Below are 7,601 nucleotides of genomic sequence, written 5' to 3'. Positions count from 1 at the left end.
ACTGTCCCCAGCTGAGCAGGGGCCTATGAGGTCAGAGGCTGTGGGGGGCCTCCTGCCTGAGGTGTGGGCAGAACTTTTCCAAGGTCAAAAGCATCTCCTAGACCCCATGCTGCCCTGGCTGTGTCAAAGACTGGAAGCAATATATGGGTCCCAGTGGTGGCTGGCAAAGAATGCAGAGGGACACATCCTGCAGGCCCTATGCCTCTGTGGTCTGGATGGGAAGTTATTGTTCCAGATGCTACAGCCTGACCTTGAAGGATATACAGCACCGCTGGTCTATGGCCTTATTAATGTAATTGTGCATGGATGCAGCACGGAGGCCCAGAGGCTACTGCAATCCCACAGTGCTGGGGAGAAGGACTACAACCCTGCAGCCAGCTCCACCAGCTCCTGGGAGCAAAATCCTGCCTACCCTACCAGCAGCCGTGAAGGCTCCAATATGGAGGACCAAGCCAGCACCTCACAAACTGCCTTCTGCAGGGATACTGACTGTCCCTCATCTGTGTCTTTGTCCAGAGAGCAGGTGCAGGCCCAGGAGGAGCTGAGGGTGAAAGATGGCAGCAAATGCAGAGCCTCTTCTTCCATCCAAGGCAGGAGCTTCTCACATGGGGGGTCCCGGCACCCCCGGAAGAGGAGGGCCTCCGGCCCCCAGAACTCTCCCAGCCCTGCAAGAGGCCACTCCAGCAGTGGCACAATCAAAGCTCCAGCAAATCTTTATTCAAAAAACAGGAAGTAAATTGTTATTTCCCTGAGACAGTCACTGGGTGCTGCTTTGTCTCTCTTCACCTGGGGCCTGTCCCAGATCCCATGACCCTCCATAGTCCAAAGATCCATGGAGCTCCAGGGCCCTGTTGGTGGTACCGCCTCCTGCAGGAAATACTGCTGCAGCCATGACAGTGGAAGAGGTTCTGAATGAGAAGGGAGCAGTGCATTTACATAGGAGAATGAGCCAAATAAAGGCCAATGGTGCCTTTGCACAGATGGAATAAACATGCTGCTCCATGCACTGCCTTTCTCTGTGGCCAAGGGGACGGGAAGGACTCTGTGGTCCCTTGGTCAGAGGGGCTTCTGGGCAAACAGGCTGGCAGGATGGCTGCGGCCTGCCAGTCATGACAGGCTATGTGACTGAAAGGATGTTGTTCCTCCCAGGGTATACAGGGCACTGGGGTTTCAGAGCAGCTTCTCTGAATCAAACACCATTTTATAGGGATAACCAGAGTTCTGTGACTGATCACAGCACTCAGAACAGATTGGCTCTGTCTAAAGAAAACAGTGGCCTTGATGCTGCTTGTAAAGCTACACTTGCATGAAGAAATGGGCTTCAAGGGAGACACTTCTTTGCTGGCCCCTTGGCTGATCCTCAAAGTCAGGAAGTGTCAGGCTGATGGAGTGATTCTTCCTCCCTCCCTATCTCCTCTCTCCTTCCCTCCCTCCCTCCCTCCCTCCCTCCCTTTTCCACTTTCTCTTCCCTGTATCTCTTCTGCACCGCTGTCTCACTGAAGAGAACAACTGATGGGACAGCACATCCCACCAAGGCCAGGATCTTGGTCTTCCTGGAGTAGAAAGAAGGTTGTGCCTTTTACCTTATTCTGGAGAAACAACTATAGCTCCTTCCTGTGTCTATGGGAGCAGGTTCCATTGCCAGTGTTTTTGAGGAGCACCAATACAACAGCTGGCCAGGAGCACCAGCTTCCAGAAGCATGGCAGGCATGGTAAGCAGAGAGGAACCTGGCACTGGCACGTGCCAGTGGCAGCGGATGGGGAGGTATTGTGGTTTAACCCAAGTCATCAACCAAGCACCATGCAACCACTGTCTCACTCCACTACCAGGGGCAAGGAAGAAAGAGCTGGAAGAGTAAAAGTTACAAAACTCCTGGGATGATGTAAAGACAGTAACAGATAAAGCAAATACTGGACACAGAAGGAAAACAAAACAAGGAATTTACTCACTGCTTCGTATGGGCAGGCAGGTGTCCAGCCATTCCCAGGAAATAGGACTCCATCATGTGTAACATGTACTTGGGAAGACAAACACGACAACTCTGCATGTCCTCCCAGTCTTCCTTCCTCACTCTGCTTTACATGATGAGCATAATGCCTTTTTGCAGTGACTGCATCAGAATTCATCCATCCCATCTTTTTTTCCTCTGTGTAGCTGAGTGTTCCTGATCACCCAGAGTTGTTCTTCCTGTGCACTGCCATGCAATAATGAAATATTCTCCAGCAGAGGCTCCAAACCTGCCAGCTACTGAGAGCATTGTCCACTCCTTAACTCAGACAGGCTTGGTGCCTTAACCACTTCCCTGGGAACCTGTTCCAGTCCCCAACGACTTTCTGGGTGTAGAAACTTCTCCTGAAATCCAGCATAAACCTATAAACCTCCCCTGATACAACTTCATGCCATTTCCTTGGTTCTGTCACTGATTACCAGAAAGAAGAGATCAGTGCCTGCCCCTCCTCTTCCCCTAATGAGGAAGCTGTAGACTGATAAGGTTTCCAGTGTTTCTTCTTCTGCTTTTTCTTATTAGGAGGCCTCATTGTGTCCATCACTTTTCCTTCACAGACTGTGTCCACACTTGGACTTCTCATACTTTTTTTCTTTTTGTTACACTTTGTCTCACTGCATGCTAGATACTCTGAAAGGCTGTATTCATCTGTTTAACAGTCACTGATTTATGATAGTTTTGTCAAGGTCATTTTCTCTCACTAGACTTGCGAGCTTCTAAACTGTACTCTCTATAGCAAGTTTTGTATTTCCTTTATGCAGCAGATTTTTCACTTTTTATCCTGCTGTTTTCTCCAGAACTGGCCCAGAGATATGTTACTTTATCAGTTTCTTGATCTGCTGCTTTTCTCAGAGCAGTAGCATCTGCTGTGGTGTCCCCTCTGGCTCTACAGACCTCTCCATTCAGTAAAAGATTTTATTCTGTTCAATAGATTGCCATAAATTGTGACCAGTAGCCTGAACCCTCCTCTGCAGAAGGACTAACAGTTCTTTTCAACAATCTTACAAAAAGCAGAATATTTCCAATATTTACTATGCTTACTGCCTCTTCTGTAATATTGATTGCTGTCTCTGCTTCTTTATCTCCTTTTGCCTTTTTCTTTACTACACAATCCTGATCTGCTTACTTCTCTGAATGTAGTGCTCTTATGACTCAAAGGGCCAAAGGCTCTTCTGCATTCTTTGCAAAGAATGCAGAATCACAGCATGGTTGAGGTTAAAAGGGATTTGGCATTGGTGCAAGAGGACTAGGTCAGGAGATACCTCAGCAAACTAGAAATAATTAAGTCCATGGGCCCTGATGGGATGCACCCATGAAATACTGGGTGTTGAGGAAGTTGGCAGATGTAACTGTGAGGCCCCTCTCAGCAATTGACCAATTGCAGCAACTGTGGGGACTGCCCAAAAACTGGAGAAAGCAAATGTCACTCCTATCTTCAAGAAGGGTAACAGCCCTCTCCTACCTTTTCCTGTTACTTTGAATGTTGTATATTCCTTGTAGAATAAAGAACAGAGTTATGTTTATGCAAGAAGCTCTCTGGATGTGATTTGCAAGGTTTTTCAGATGATGCAATAAACAATTTCCCATTTTAGTCTATGACAGATAAAGGCATATGATTTTTGTGAAAGTTAAGTGACATTTTGACCAGTTCTGCTATTAAGGTATTCTGTTCCTGTTGAAACTTAGTAAAGACAGCAGTGCAAAACATTTTTAATATATTCATTTGGAGCATGAATAATGGTATGTAGAAGGGTTATGTCTGTAATGTAGAACCTCAAAATTAGTTAGCACAAATCCAATATTAGATATCTGTTATGTAAACATTGATGTAATTTAATGCAACACCCTGTATTCTTGATAGTTTTCTTAGCACTATGACTTTACAGACCAAAGCTATTATGACGTAACCTTTATTTAGGGGAGATATTTTCACTGTTATGTTCTGTATAATTACCCAGGCTGTTACCTCCACACTTGCAGTATTTATGAAATAGCACATTGACTTTTTGTATGACACTTCTGAAATTATTTATTTTGCTTTGAAGTAGCCTGCTGGTAAATTGAAGACGTGGGATATATTGGCTGTGTGTCAGAGGGGAAAGAGTTGTGTTTCTAGGTTTACCTTGTACACATGAAAAAAAATTTATTCTGGTGGTAACGTTTCTACATTCTATGTTTGTATTGTTTTGTGTGCCTTAGTAAAAGATTACAAATACCTCTCATTAAAAACATTTTGGCATTCCGCAGTTCATGCCATTACATGGGTAAATGGATGGGCATATCCAAGAGAAGTTCACTGTAGCTCACTTAAAGAGCTCATGTATAGTGTAGAAAAAGTAAATAGTCCTAAGGTAACCCTAAATTTAAAATAAACTATCTTGAACTATAAAAAACAGATTTACAAAGAAAACTTCAGAAAAACAAAGGTAACAGTTTTACAACCTCTGCACATGACATGTCAGAATTAGATACTCAAATCCTATTGCACGAATGCTGTTGTCTTGCATTTTATTTAATGGAGACTAATGAGAAGGGATGATTGTGTAAAATAAAAACTGCTCAGTTGTTCAGGTGTTTCACTTAGATAACAGATTTTTACTCAGTGATATTTTGTAAATTTTGGGGTGACCTCACCTTGATGCTGATCTCCTGAGCACTATCAGAATATAATATTGCTTTTTACACTGGTAAAATTTGGTACAATTACAGTGGTAATTTTTCAATTCTGTGTGTGTAACAAAAGCAATACATTCCCTTTGGCAGTATTAATGGATAAAATGGATCCATGGTAATCATGGGGAAAGAGGCAGATAAATATATAAGTGTTAAGTTCCCTTAGTTCAATAAAGAGCTTTCACCTTCCACTACTTCCAATTGCAGGTTTAAAACTTGGGTATTAAGTTAAAGAAGGATTTTATTCCTTGTAGTTTATATCATTGAAAGAAGAGTTCTTAGAAAAATAACCTAAATGAAAGGTTTTCTTTGCCTTCTTATGTTTCAGTGAGAACATTATACAAGCCATGCAAATACATGAGAAATTAATAATTGAAGCAAATGCAACTGAAGGATGATTTATGTATATTTGCATCTCTGCTTTATTCATAAAGAAATTTAAAATAAAAGCAAGCTGTACATCCATCAGAGCTAGAATTAGTAACCAAGAATGCCAGGTTCTCTTTTAGATCAGTTATTCATTATTCAAAAAATACTCCACACCCTGTATTTGGCTTAAGGCGCAAAAGTTAAATGGAGATTGCTAGTTTAGGTGACTGGGTTGCCTTCCTAATAAAAAGAAATTCTTTTAGTTCTTCTATTTATAAAACCTTTTCTGTTCATTTTATTCCTTTTTTTTTTTTTCCAATTTAGAACATTATCAGTAGCAATGTAATAAGGAGAGCTTAAAAAAATGAATCATGTTCTTTTTCAAGTGTCAATATCAAAGCAATATCAAAGCAAATTATTGGTTTGCTTTCTCATTGAAAAATCAATTTTGGTCAAAGAGGAAAGAGACCTCACCACTTGGACATAAAGTGACAGCAGTATCTGGAACAAGGAAAGCGTAGTTGATATTTCAGAAAAGTAGGAGATACAATGTGGCAAAGATTCTTTCATCTGTTTTCCATGTTCAAGGGGAAGTAATTTACTGCAAAAGCTAGAAGGCTTTGATTCATTCTTCATTCTTAATGAGAAAAAAAATGTCAGCTTGTAGTAGTGAGGTTTGCTGAAGTGAGGCTTAGGTTTGCCTCTAATTAATGCTTGGACATAATAACAGTAGAAAAACAGTATTAAAAGTTTGTGGTAACTTGGATTGCAGCTGTCTACATCTATTAGCTAAATAGCATATGCTTCAATAAAGATCTACTACATGTATGTAATAAAACTGGATAACTAATTGCAGTAAGTTCATGTGTTGTCACACACAGCAAGCCAGGTAAAAAGTCACCACATTTGTTGCCTTGCGTAAAAGCAAAATTTCCTTTTTGTACAGAATTTACACAGTGGCGTGGTTGTGTTTGGTATTTCTCAAAGATTACTAAACAGTCCTGCAACCCCTCAGTTACTGCTTCACTTATTTGTGTATATGCATGTGATTTCTTCTGCTGTTTTTTCCTCTCACCTCCTTTATGTCTGTTGTCAGAGAGAAATATGTGTAAACTCCTTTCTGACCTGGAAGGTTCTTTCACCTGTCTTTGCTGCCCTGTCTCACTTTCTACTTCTATATAATGCTTTCCACTTTCCTACTATTGAAAATATATTTTATACACTCAGGTTCTGTAAATTTGCCTGCTCCCTGTAGGGGGCCACAGCGTGAGTTTTTAACATTTAAAAACTGCAGTTCATAAGAATTTTAAACTTATTATACTGCAATACTATCTGCACTCCACTAAATCAGGATGCCATTGGCTGTCCATGTCTAGGCAACAATGTATAGTTCCAAAATAATTTGAGGAGAAATAAGAAGATGAGGGGATATGAAAATAATTTATTAAAGCATAATGTAACTAATTAGATGTCGACTATGTAACACTGACTATGCAATTAAGTACTCATTCCTGCATCAAGAATGTCCTGGGAACTGAAAACAATGTAATGTATTGGTCGGTGGAGCCAGTAGTTGCTAGAAATCTTGTTCAAGACACATGTTAAATTGCTATTCATGCAGTTACACATCTCTGTTCTTGCTCCTTTTCATCTGTATTCTAATTTCGATAGACATTGCCTCTCTTTCTCTCTGACCAGCTGACAATAGGGGGTGGAACTTTCTTTGCTGCAACCTTTTTTCACAGCTGCCTTTGATCCTTGTGCTCCACAATGTCAGGAGGAATCTGAGCTCACCTTTCTCTAATCACCAGAGCTAAGGCAGCAAAACCTTCTGTCCCTTCACCTCACCATTACCTCTTGCTGTGAAGAAAACAGCCTTCCTCCTGCACCACTTCTCAGGTCATGAATGCCAGCTCCCTATCCATCCAAATATATCCTAGATTTTATAGGATATTTTTCCTTTTACTATGCATAAACCCTGGACTATTTTTTAAATAATTTGCTTATTTCTGTTTTGTTTGTTTGTATATTTTTTAATAAGATGCTGAAAAAAAATCACATATGTCTGCAAAAATGTTCAACCTATAGCTTCACCACACCTGTACAAACTTTTTGTTTTACATAGATGATGTCAGAGAGACGATTGTCTCAAGAGTACTTGAGTATTGCTGTTGTCCTTTGTGGGAATAATACACAGAAATGTGAATGTAATTTTTTTTTATTCATATATGCATTTTTAATACCCTGAAACTGAACTTCTAGATTCTTCTCTAACTGTTCATGAAGGGTACAAGACAATTGTTTTCTTACAAGCTATGTTGCTTCGTATGTCTAGTTTAGTGACAGGTGACAGTGACCTTAATGACTGTTAAACTACATCCAAAGTATGAGGTTTTGGACCATATCTGAGCCCCAGAGGTTCCTTATCAGTAAAAAGGTACTTGGTGCTTTGAGGGAGATATTACACATAAATCTATTAGGTAAGTAGTGCAGATAAGATTTCCATTCAATGTTAAACTGGTCACATATTTTACTAAAAGCTACTTTTATGGA

The sequence above is a fragment of the Passer montanus genome, unplaced genomic scaffold, assembly GCF_014805655.1.
Source record: "Passer montanus isolate IOZ18808 unplaced genomic scaffold, ASM1480565v1 scaffold84, whole genome shotgun sequence".
NCBI lineage: Eukaryota > Metazoa > Chordata > Aves > Passeriformes > Passeridae > Passer > Passer montanus.
This window is presented reverse-complemented; position numbering follows the sequence as displayed.